Source organism: Cetorhinus maximus, chromosome 10, assembly GCF_964194155.1.
Source record: "Cetorhinus maximus chromosome 10, sCetMax3.hap1.1, whole genome shotgun sequence".
NCBI lineage: Eukaryota > Metazoa > Chordata > Chondrichthyes > Lamniformes > Cetorhinidae > Cetorhinus > Cetorhinus maximus.
In genome coordinates this window covers 22,928,907-22,942,424 of record NC_135888.1, presented here as the reverse complement: position 1 = coordinate 22,942,424, position 13,518 = coordinate 22,928,907, and the positions used below count along the sequence as shown (strand labels likewise).

Sequence of the window (13,518 nt, the reverse complement as noted above, 5' to 3'; positions counted from 1 at the left end):
TGCGCTGCTTTCCTTGTGTCAAAATGACAGTTCATGATATCAGACAACAGACTGAAACTGTTACTGAGTTCCAAGGTGGGAGGAAGGGAATGATCACTGAGTCATCTGCTTAGGATGAGGGAAGGATTGCATCATTTTAACAGTAAATTAAGTTTTTTCACACAGCTCAGCAGCTACTCCAATCCAGCTTCTCCAATGTAATATTCAACAAACAAAACCAAATGTGAACTTTTGATAATATTACAGAAACATTTTAAGGCAATTTTGAATTGCAAGTAAACCCTGACAGTGCCAATTTTCATTTTCAAGCTGAAGGCTAAAAGAAATCAATCTAATTGAGACTTTGGAAGTCAGCTGTGGGTCAGTTGTTGGCACTATGGCCTCGGAGTTATGAGGTTTGGGGTTCAAATCCCACTCCAGGGCTTGGGAACAAAAAAAAAAATCAAGGCAGACACTCCAATGCAGCAATGAGGGGGCACTGCACCGTTTAGGCGATGTTTCAAACGAGGCATTAAACTGAGGCCCATCTGCCTGCTCGGGTGGATGCAAAAGATCCCATGGAACTATTTTGAAGAAGAGCAGGGGAATTCTCCCCGGTGGTTTGGGGTGAATATTTATCCCTCAATCAACATTCTAAAAATTGGTCATTTGGTCATTATCACATTACTGTTTGTGGGAGCTTGTTGTCTGCAATTGGCTGCCATGTTTCTTACATTGCAACATTGACTACACTTCAAAAGTACTACAATGGCTACAAAGTGTTTTGAGCATCTGGTAGAAAGGTGATATATAAATTAAGTCTTTCTTTCTTGGGGAAACATGGTCAGCCAATATAACAAAGGCCTTCATGCCGCAAGATTTTCCTTTTGGTATCAATGGTACAATGATGGACTTCTTCAACTTTGGGGCATCCTGAAGTGGTGAAAAGTGCTGTATAATGCAAGTCCTTTTTTTCTATCACATCTCAATACTTTCTCAACTCTTCTGCAAATATAGACTTCTCGAGGAGGCTCTTCCAATGTCAAAAACACAGTGGCAGCTACCCAGAAAGAAAAAAGGCTATTTGCGACAGATCTTGCTTTTCTCCCAAATATGCATTTTAGCAGGGAGAACATGGACAGACAATATAAAATAAGGGGTGAAATTTTAAAGTGGTTGCAGATGTAGAAAGACTTGGGTGCATATGTGCATAGATCATTGAAGGTGGCAGGACAGGTGGACAGAGCAGTTAATAAAGCATATAGAAACCTGGGCTTTATTATTAGGGGCATAGAGTACAAGAGTAGGGAGGTTATGCTAAATGTATATAAGACACTCGTTACACCTCAGCTGTAATATTGTGTACAGCTCTGGGCACCATAATACATTAGAGAGAGTGCAGAAGAGGTTTACAAGAATGGTTCCAGGGATGAGAAATTTCAGCTCTCAGGATAAATTGGAGAGGTTGGGACTGTTCTCTTTGCAGAGAAGGCGGCTGAGAGGAGATTTGATAGAGGTGTTCAAAATCATGAGGGGGCTGGTTAGAGTAGATAGGGAGAAGCTGTTCCCACTCGTAAAAGGATCAAGAACGAGAGGGCACAGATTTAAAGTGGCTTGCAAAAGAAGCAAGTGGGACATGAGAAAAAAACTTTTTCACACAACAAGTGGTTCGGGTCTGGAAGTGTGGTGGAGGCGGGTTCAACTGAGGCATTCAAGAGGACATTAGATGATTATTTTAATAGAAACAATGTGCAGGGGTATGGGGAAAAGGCAGGGCAATGGCACTAGGTCATAATGCTCATTTGGAGAGCCGATGCAGACATGATGGGCCGAATGGCCTCCTTTTGTGCCGTCAAGATTCTGTGATACAGCAACGGAAATATCTTTGTGCAATTCAACAAATACATAAATATACAGAATGCAGGATTCCCAAGATTTCATACATGGGATTCCCTGCAACATATGGGCCAAAAATCTGATGATCTTGTGGAATGTGTATAATACCCTTACGTAACCACTAGGCTCATATGACCTCCACCATGAAAACCAATGCTACGGATGAAGTAAAGTTATGCTCTTACAACTACCATCACATAGCAAATACAGTGACTGAATTTAAATTAAGATTTTTCTTCTCTTCCCATGTATTTGATGAAACTGAAAACCCCTGAGATGCCGAAGATCAAGATCCTAAACTAACTTTTTTTCCCAATAAAGTGTCTTAAATCACTAAAATAAGGTTGTGATGAAAGTTTATTGACCTGAAACATTAATTTTGTTTCTCTCGCCACAGATGCTGCCTGCTTTGGATGTGCTTATACAGGAGGTCATCATACATTTATGATTTGAGGCCGTTTCACTCCACCCCTTGAGGTACAGTTGTGTGGGGAAGCAGAGATTGTGCTTACATGGATTGGTGGTGTGGCTGGATTAGGTCATTGCCTTTGGGCAGGATGCTGGTATTGACTCATTTCCTTCTTTCACATGGCCCGACAACATCGCCTGACTTTCCCTGTCTCAGCTCATCTGATGCTGAAACCCTCTTTATTTCTTTATTACCTCTAGTCTTCAATATTCCAATGCACTTTGGCTGTTCTCCCACATTCAAGCCTCTGTAAACTTGAGGTCATTCAAAACTCTGCTGCTCATGTCTTAACTTGCACCAAGTCCCATTCCACTATCAGTCCTGTGCTTGCTGACCTACACTGGATCCCAACCAAGCAAAATCTTGATTTTAAAATTAGATCTGGTTTCAAATCCCTCACTGACCTCACTCCTCACCATCTCAGTAATCCCCTCCAATCCTATAACTCTTCAAGATATCTGTGCTCCTCTAATTCTGGCCTCTTGTGCATTCCTGATTTTAGTTACTCCACCGTTAAGTTGCCCAAGCCTGAAGCCTTGGAATTCCCTCCCTAAACTTTTCCACCTCTCTACTCCGCTTTCCTTCTTTACCACACCTTGAAATCTACCTCTTTGACCAAGCTTTTGGTCATTTGACTTAATATTTCCTTATGTGATGCAGTATCATACTTTGTTTTATATTCCTGTGAAGCACCTTGGGACTTCATTACATTAAAGGTGCCAAGTTGCTGTTGTTTGCAAACTTTATCTTCCTGCGATGTGGTTTGGGTGTTCGTAGCTGAAGTTTGTGTGCTGTGGGCTCCAGGCCATTGACGCTGGTGCATCCTGAGCCCAGCGTCACATGTTTCAAATGGAACGATTCCCAGCCTGGTTTGATCCACATCATGGCTGTGGGACAAATTTTGCTTGCTGGTATTGGGGAGCTTCTAGCTTGTCTAAGCTGCTTTAATAAACAACGTGATAAAGGCTTCATTTATCAACCTGTTCTGATGAAACTTGCAGGGGATAACTGACCTGCTGAGCGTTTCCAGCATTTTCTATTGTTAGAGATTTCCAGCATCTACAATATTTTGCCTTTGTTAATTTACTGACTTTGTGGCACAAAAGAATGAAGTGACGGAATGTGAGAAATGTGCACATGCCCTAATGTATAATTTTTTACACAGCAACAATTCCACTGATTAGGGTGTCAGCTGTGGCTCAGCAGGTAACACTCTCGCCTCTCTGGTTCAAGAGGTTGTGGATTCAAGTCCCACTCCAGAGACACGCGAGCACAAAATGTAGGCTGAGACTCCACTGCAGTACAGAGGGTTTGCTGTACTATCGCAGGTGCCATCTTTCAGTGGAGATGTTAAACTGAGATCCCGTCTGAGCTCACAGGTGGACCTAAATGAACCCCTGGCAGCACTGGAAGAGCCCAGGTGTCCTGGTCAATATTTATCTCTCAACCAATATCACTAAAGCAGATGATCTGGTCATTATCACATTGCTGTTTGTGGGACCATGCTATGCACAAATTGGCTGCTGTGCTTCCTACATAAGTGATTACACTTCAAAAGTACTACACTGGTCATAAATTGCCCTGCAAAAGGCACTATGTAATATTTTTACTATGAGAAAGGGATACAGAAGACACAAAAATGTTTGTGTTAAATCAAAATGTTATATTTTGATAGATTTTAATTTCATGGAAATTTTTGCTAATTCTTATAAATCCAAACAATCATTCAGTTATGCAAAGTATTGCAGTTGAGCCTTGCGATCGGGTCCATGAAGCCCAGGCAACAAAGTCCTATTTCAACTTATACTTCTCATCTTGTTTGGATTTACTGGGTCTGGAGGTTTGGAAAGGGCTTTGCATAACATGGTTGCTCTATTGGTGAATAAATCAGTCTCCTCTACATTGGAGAGACCAAACGCAAACTGCGCGACCGTTTTGCGGAACACCTGCGGTCTGTCCGCAAGAAAGACCCAAACCTCCCTGTCACTTGCCATTTTAACACTCCACCCTGTTCTCTTGCCAACATGTCTGTCCTTGGCTTGCTGCATTGTTCCAGTGAAGCCCAACGCAAACTGGAGGAACAGCACCTCATCTTCCGACTAGGCACTTTACAGCCCTCCGGGCTGAATATTGAATTCAACAACTTTAGATCTTAAACTCCCCCTCCCCCCATCTCCACCCCGTTTCTTCCCCCCCCCCCCCCCCGCTTTTTTTTCAATAATTTATATAGATTCTTCTTTCCCCACCTATTTCCATTATTTTTAAATCTAAAACTAAAACCTTTAGTCTTTCCACCCCACCCCCACTAGAGCTGTACTTTGAATATCCTGTCTTCCATTCTTAATTAGCACTTTTCTCAGACAAATACCACCACCTTCAACACCTCTTTGACCCTTTTGTCTGTGACATCTTTTGATTATCTGCTCATCTCCACAATCACCACACCACACCCTCAATGTGTCTCTCCAACCCCCCCCCCCCACCTTAAACCAATTTATATTTCTCCCTTCTTCTAACTATGCTCCAGTTCTGCCGAAGGGCCATGAAGGCTCGAAATGTTAACTGATTTCTTCTCCGCCGATGCTGCCAGACCTGCTGAGTTTTTCCAGGTAATTCTGTTTTTGTTTTGGATTTGACTTAGATGCAAACCAATGTTTACTTTTAAGAAAAAGTTATAGGTACTGTGCAACCACTAAACTTTAAAGTCTGAGATTTCTGACTTGAGTTTTCAAACCCAAAATACAGTGTCTCAGTTTTTGCTTAAAAAGAAGAATAAACTTTCAGGATGCAATTGTAATAGTTAACGAAGGATTTTGGCAATGCCTGCACGGTCACAAAGCAACAATGAATTCAGTTTTATTTCAATATTGGGATTTCCTGAAGCATTTCCTCTGAGCAATTACAAAACGATAATTTAGATCTGCACGTGCTGTTAGTCACATACATCATCATTTCACGGTTAGGCAACGGACATCTGGAATTTAACTGCACAAATGTTAAAATAATCCAATGTTTTCTCAAAATTCCTACAATAGGAACTACGCTTTATTGGCTGTAAAGCACTTTGGGTCAACTTGAGGTCATGACAGGCGCTACAGAAATGCAAGTCTTTTTTTTTCCCAAAAAGATACGCCAAGAAGCAGAAAGTCTCTTCAACGCACATGTCATGAGCCACACAGTTCAGCTTGGGAGCAACAAAGCCAAAAAAACCATTCAACACTTTCACCAACAGACTAAAAAGGAAACAAGAGAAGTGCAAGCCAATATTCAGATTTGGTTAAATGAGTGCAGTTTATTTTGAGTCAGTACTTTCTCCAGTGATGGTCTGTCCAAACTTTTACAGAACAACTCAAGAAAAAAACTATTCAAGAGAGAATTTCAACATTCTTTCTTGCTGGTGGGAATTCTCTATTCAATTTGCATTTGAATTCCAATTGAGATCTCACATCCGTGATGGTGGTTCCTGAAGCACAAAAGAACCAAGACTGAAATACCTTGGCCTCCCTGTCAAATGTTACACCTCATGATCTATGCAATTTATTTTATAATGGTAACATTGTGATTTTTGCTAACGTGGTGTAATTTGATGAAGCTGACATAGTGTCAGGCTTTTGGATCCTATCAGTTGACATTATGGCTAATGACTGGTTTCTTTATTGGAGGGGAAAGGCAATATAAAGACATTTAATGCACTATACATAGATCATTTATTGCATGCAAAGATTGAAATCTGGGGTTTCCTGTTTACTAGCATACCAAAATAGAGGCTGAGACTCCCTCCTGCTGACTCAGCATTCCAAATAGTATTCTGAGCCATACAGACTGTCAACGAGGTTCAATCACAGGTCTGTGCTGAGTTAACTGATTTCAATCAGGAAGTGAAAACGAAATAAGGACTTGCATTTACAAAACTCTTTTCATGATCTGAAGACATTCCAAGGTGCTTTACAGCCAATGAGGTACTTTTAAAGTGTGGTCACTGCTGTAATGTTGAAAAGGCAGCATCCTTGCTAACGTGGTGTAATTTGATGATGCTGACATAGTGTCAGGCTCCCACAAACAGCAACATGATAATGGGCAGATAATCTGTTTTAGTGATGTTGATTGAGGAATGAATATTGGTCCAGGACACCGGCTAGAGCTCCCCTGCTCTTCTGCAAAATAGTGGCTGTAGGACCTTTTACACCTACCCACAAGGGGGGGACTTGGTTTAATGCCTCATCCGAAAGACGGCGCCACTGACAGTGCAGCACTCCCTCAGTACTGCACTGGGAGTGTCAACCTGAACTTTGCTGCTCAAGTCTCTGGAGTGGAGCTTGATCTCACAGCTTCTGACCCAGAGGTGACAGTGCTACCAATTGAGCCATGATTGGCACTATAATCGGCGTCTGTGTCCCCTGAACTAAGGGAAGGTAAGCTCAGCCCAAAGATCTTATTCAAATCATCGTTCACTATTTCTGATGGGCGTTAGAGGGAAGACAAAAAATTTGGTTTGGCTCTGACACCCTCCAAAAGTCACATAACTCACTTCTTTGGCTCTGAAATGAAGAATGGTTATGAGTGGTGTCCTACTCCTGCACCCACCACCGCCTTGAGAGCAGGGGGGATGGAACATACTTGAATGTAACAGTGCTGACGTAATATTACCAGCTCTGCTGGTGTTCTCTACACTGCCACTTGCCCAGGCTAAAGGGGAAAAGTAGTGTCGACATTTTGTGCATTTGCATGTTCAGTTATCCAGCTCAGTGGGTGAATCAAGCAGCATTATTCCATCATTCAGATAGCAGAGAATAACATGCATACTTTGAACCAGCTTTTGCAGAAGGAAGGAGAACAACACTGCTCAAGCTCTTTCGATTATCACCACTTTTTAACCAGCTACGTTCTCTATTGCACAGATTCCCCTCCAGCTGGAAGAGTCCATGGGGACCTTTTGTCACTGCTCTAACTGAACACTTCATCTTCTCCACAATCACATTTCATTTCTTTACTTGCACATAGATATTTAGACAGAAAAATACAAATGAAATAATGAACTGCGCTGTAGGGTAATTGGTTTGAATGTCATACAAAGCTTTGAATTTTAGACATTAAAAGCTCATCCCCTCACATTCAATGTCTAAAATTTCCAGATCCAGATTCTCTCCTTCCACTTGATAATTTACAACATGCAGATACAGAAGAAGAGCAAATGCTAGATTAGATTTGGGTTTTCTCCCAGTCCAGTAACTAGCAGTCCGTATAACATGTTTTGCTAAAAGGAGGTGGAGGATTAAATTGTTGAGAGCACAGCTCAATGATCGTTGTGGATGGTTTCAGCAATAAACTTCTCAATTTTAAAAAATATTTACAAAACTAAAAGCTGGAGTATTCATTAAGGAGGGAGATGTGAGAAAATATCATTCTCAGAAACTCTTTCCCATCTCCTCCTTTTCCAATTTAGTTTTTTTCTCTTTAAAGTTTCTTGATTTTGATGTTAGCTCCAATGACTGGCAGTTGGCTGAAATGCATCATTCTCATGGTCTTCTCGAGTCAGGGGTTCCGACATGTCACTGTCCCTTGAGACTGCCTTTGGTCTTGAGCCAGACCTCAATATCCCCTCTCAGCTTCAAAGAGGTATAAAGCGACACGCCTTCCAGACATATAGAGGCAAAGCATAGAGTTTTGCACAAAATGTAGTTTCTCCTTCAACTATCCTTTTTTCAGCAGTTCATGGGGTATGGGCGTTTATAGCAAGGCCAGCCTTTATTACCTGTACCCAATTGTCCTTGAGAAGGTAATGAGGCAACTTCTTGAGTCGCTGAAATCTGTGTAGTGATGGTACACCACAAGTGCTGTTAGGTAGGCAGTTCCAAGGTTTTGACCCAGCAACAATGAAGAAACGGTGAGTAATCTCCATCCAAAGTGACAATCTCCCTTCAACTGGGGGTGGTGGGAGAGAGTAGAAAACTCATATTGGAAAACAGCTCCCTTTCATAAAGTTTCAACAAGCGAATGGCCAATTCTAGATCAGGATGCTGCTGAGAAATGTTATTAAAAACCGAACTGCACCAAATGCTGGAAGCAAATCTCCAAAATGAATTTCCATTCCAAAATATTTCACGTTGAGAAGTAAATCATTCACAAAAGGGCAATTTCAGCAAAGCAACATCTGAATCTGATTTGTCTCAGATTAACTGTATTTGCTGCTCATTTTATGTCCTTCCCGCCTTCTTCAATTCTACACATCTGTTGTGTTAAATCACCAAGAGTGGAATGATGCCATAGATTCTTCTAGAAACTCAACTATTTATTCTAAAGCTCTGGATAGAAATGACTAGATACGTCAAAGAAAAGATCAAATTTCTTTAGAATTATGCAATATTGCTTCCTGTATCTGACCATAACAAAGCTTACTTGCAAGAAAGAGTTTTCCAAGCATGAATCAGATTTTCTTCCTGTCTAGGCACTTTGGCTAATAAATTAAACACTTTATATCCTATATCAGCTCTGATTAAAATAAAGCAAAACTCAGGTTCAGCAAGCAAGTATTTGCCCAGCATCATTAGATTGTTTGGTGCTGTAATTGATCATCAAGTGCAGAAAGAATACGTGGTTTGCTCGTGTCATCATTAGGGAAAGTGAACCTAGTCTGCTCTGGTAATGTCAGTCTGACTTGTACTGTTTCTCAGGCAAGTCATGGCTTCAGATCTTGCCCCAATAAATCAACCAAGAATTCCAGCATTTTGGACTTATGGGAAACTTTTGCTGTGTATCTTAGAGATTACAGGGCAGAAAGTTTACATATAAGTTCCAGTTAAATTGTGCATCCCATGCTACTGATACAAATAGGTATTGGGTGCTTTGATTTAAGATTTATGCATCCATGAGGCAGCTGTGTTGCACACAAGAAGAAATTTAAGCAAGTCAAACCAACACATGGTGAACCGAGTTGTCTGTGTTTCAAGACCTGAATAATTTGGACACTACTTGGTTTAGGCTGACTCTGGTGCAGAACTGAGCAAAGGCTTATTTTGTTGCCTTGTTTAAATGAGATACAAGTCTGCTTCTGTCCAAGTGTAACATTGTAAAAGGGCATGTAAAAGTTCCCATGGCATAGCCAGAAGAAGAGCTGGGATTTCTTCCAATGACCTGACTAACATTCTTCTTTCAAACAGGGGTTTAATTGATTGTGCATTCATTTTTGTGTGGGATCTTCCCATGCCTGTTGTACATTGGCCCACATAACAGTTGCCACATTTTAAAATAACTCACTGTTTGTGAGCTGCTTGGAGCCGCTGCTGAGAGATAAATACAAGTGTCTCTCCCATCCATCAGCCTCTGCAGCATTTTGCTGTGTTAAATTTGATATTTTCTAATATTTTTTCTTATGGCTTCAAATGGCACTGTGCTGATCGAATCACAGGTAAATAAAATACAAGGCTCTGATTGCCTGAACGTTATAAATCTATGGTAACATCAGAACCATTGCTCTATGTCAGAGTTAAACTGTGAGTTCAGGAAAGTCAGAGTTACAGGAAATAAAACTGCAGAGCTACAGTTGCATACAGGCCTACATCACAAATTGCACACAGTATTCCAGGTATGGTCACATCAAAGCCCTGTACAACTGTAGCAAGACCTTTTCTTTATTCCTGTACTCCAATCCCCTTGCAATAAAGGCTAACATGCCATTTGTCTTCCTAATTGCTTGTGCATCCACTATCTCTGCAGCTATCTCTTTTAGAACCAATGATGTAAGCCATCAGGTCCTGGGGATTTGTCAGATTTTAGTTTCAGTTTCTCTAGTTCTTTTTCTCTGCTGATATTGGTTATCTTACTCTTATTAGCCCCTAGGGTACACTCTGCTTCTGAAATGTTATTAGTGTCTTCTACTGCGAAGACCGTCACAAAATATTTGTTTAACATCTCTGCCATTTCCTCATTCTTGTCTGTGTTTGGGGCATGTTGCTTTTAAACTTAATGTGCAACTCGATTGTTTTATGATCACTATTTCCGATTGGATCTTTTACTATCCCATTATTAATTAACCCTGCCTCATTGCACAGAACAAGAGGTCATCAAAATGGGCTTGTAGAAAAATCAGAGTTAAATGGGAAGCTATACAAGATTCTGCATGTGCTTTCAGCGTTGTAAAGCCACGTGTCAAGCATTGTTCAAAAAATTATAAAATTCTACCCAGAGCAAAAGGGAAAACCTTAGGCAACTAGTCATTGTCAACATGTATGCGGATGGGCACTTTCATTAAGACAGTAATAAGACCCTCCCTGCAGGAGCCTAGGTGAGGTGAATATGATATGCAGGATGTTCAAACACCCCCCAAAATACCAATGATTTTTAAAAGAAAATTGGAACACTACTTCTTCAGAAAGAATGTGCCTTAGATTGTATGACAGAATCTGGAAAGAATGGGTGTTCCTCCACAGCTAGAAAATTCCGCAATCTGACCAGTGAAAAGCAATTATTTGGGATTGTGACTCTCAACGCTCACTGAGATATCACAGCAATTAGTCACGGAATTATCGAAAGACTAACACACAACCGGCTGCATTGGAGAATTTCTCCAACAATTATTTTAATTTGCTTTATCTGAATTAGTAATACAGGAATATTAAAAACAGGAGGCCATTCAGCCCCTCAAACCTGGTCCACCTCAAATAAATTCATGGTTGATCTGTGCCTCAACTCCTTTACTTGATATCCCATGATACACTTGCTTATCAAAAAGCTATTCACCTCAGTCTTAAAAGCTCCATTGTCCCCGAGCACCAACAGGTTTTTGGGGAAAGAGAGTTCCAATTGTTAGTTTAATGGAAACAATAATGTGTCAATTTGAGTGTGACTTGTGGCCTAAGGTATTACCTTTTGCTCTGTGTAAAAGTTTATGATTTTCTGAACATTGTGTTGTAAAGCTATATGTCAAAGTAATTTTATTAAAAAGACAACCACATGCAGAATCTTGCATGTGCTCCCAATGGAAAACCGAATTTTTCTACATATACTGTTTGATGACCTCTATAAAGGTTATGGTGGAAGAAATGTATTTGAAATTTCTTTGTGTGAAACAGATCTTTTGAAGTAGAATTGTTCAGGTCTGGCAAACCAATAGACACCAAATTGGGATGTAGTCAAATGGAATATTATACAAAACATCAATAAACTAGCGGAATGGGCACAGAATGGCAAATGAATTTCACTATGGATATGTAGAGGTGGTGCATTTTGGTAGGAAGAATAAAGATGCCACATATTGCTTGGATAATAAGTCTAAATGGATAATAAGTCCAATAGGACTTCAGAAGGAATTTCTTTACCCAGAGTGTAGCAACACTGTGGAACTCGCTATCACAAAAGGTAGTCAAGGCAAATAATACAGATGCATTTAAGGGGAAGCTAGATAAACACATCAGGGAGAAAGGACTAGAAGGTTGTACTGATGGGGTGTGATGAAGAGGGGTGGGAGGTGGCTCATGTAGAGCATTAACACTGAACAATGAACCAGATGGGCCGGATGGTTTGTTTCTACACTATGGTTTAACTTTCTCTTTGCTGCACTCCCCCTGAAAAAATACTATTTATGCCATCGCTTCGTAGGCAGGGCAGGCCAGGAAATCACTGGAGCGCAACTCTCAATATTTTATCCATAATGGACTCAGTGCAAAAATAAAAATAAAAAATACATAGAATTGTAAACAAGTGAAAAAGGTGGATCGCTTTTTCTTAAAAGTACTGTGTTCCAAATTCTCCTTATACACTGCCAAAAAAATCTACCGAACTCCCTCAGAATGAATAACAATCTCTCAAAGGATTTTCTTCCTTGCAGAAGATGATATTCCCCCCTTCTGATATCCTATAACACCCTTATATAAAAACAGACTGTGCTGGAAATACTGAGCAGGTCAGCCAGCATGTGTGAAGAGCAGGCAGACTAACATTTGCAGTGTACATCTCTGGACAGAAAATTCAACGTTCTAATGAGAGACCTAGACTGAAATATTGACCTCTCCTTCCAATGCTGACCAACTGCTGTGCTGGATCAGATTTCCAGCATTTGCATTTTCCTATTTTTATTTCCACAGAATTCAATCACACCTCTTCCCCAATTCTTTTTTTTAACATTGCTATCCAAGACTTTAAGTTTTCCAGCTAGCTTCTCACCTTCCATTTAAAAAGTAAATCAAGATTTCAAATAACGCTTTTGTTTTCAACACTGGCACACAATACACAGAATCCAGACATTGAATTACATTCTTACTAGATGATGGGTTGAAGGGATGAAAGGGGTATCTTCATTCAAAGAGTAAATACACTAACTACGTGTGAGCAATCTTCCTCATTCATATCTCAATGTGTTCTACTCACCATTATGTCTAACTGCTGGAGTTCACTCTCAGGAAGCACATTTTAAGGAAAGGTTGGATCTACCTATCTGGGAATAACCAAACTCTGCAAACTGCATTTCTATTCTGATAATATTCTGAAATGTAATTACAAACATTACTCTAAGTTTATATTTAGCAAGTGCTGCAGAGTCAGAGGTGCTAATATTCTTTTCTCTACCAGCCTCGTCAAGAACAGGTTAATTGGTCATTCATCTCATTGCTGTTTGTGGAATCTAAATCTGTACAAAATAGCTTCTTTTTTGGCGATATATTTACTAAGGCATTGCAGAATATCATGAGCAAAAGCATTCAAGATGTTTCTGAGGGACGCGGTAAACCACCTTATAGGCACTTGTTTGTCTTTAATACCAGATGTTTGACAATAGCGTCCAAGTAAATGATGTGCGGATTATTCCATGTGCTTACGTAATTTGAATTCAAGATAAAACTTTAAAAAATTTATTAATGGGATGTGATCATCACTGGCAAGCCAGTGTTTATTGGCCTTCCTTAATTGCCTCTGAGAGAGTTGTGGTGAACCACCTTCATGAACCACTGAAATCCATATGGTGCAGGGACTCCCACTGTGCGGTTAGGTAGGGAGATTTATGCAAAAAGTGGTGAGAATGTTTAACTCACTACCAGTAAGACAGGAGGAGGTTCACTTTAAGGATAAACATAACCATGAACCATTAAGCTGAATGGCCTGTTTCTATGCTGTAATTCTATTTATACACATCCAATGACCAAGTTACTGAAGCACCAGAAAGCCTTGATCAATGAAGGTAATGT

The 13,518-nt window shown here is 40.3% G+C and overlaps 1 protein-coding gene across 2 annotated transcripts in view; it reads right to left on the bottom strand.

Moving 5' to 3' along the window:
• Window positions 1-13,518, bottom strand: part of abl1 (abl oncogene 1, non-receptor tyrosine kinase) — a 163,350-nt gene that overhangs the window by 36,131 nt on the left and 113,701 nt on the right. The gene's annotated exons all lie outside the window — the stretch shown is intronic.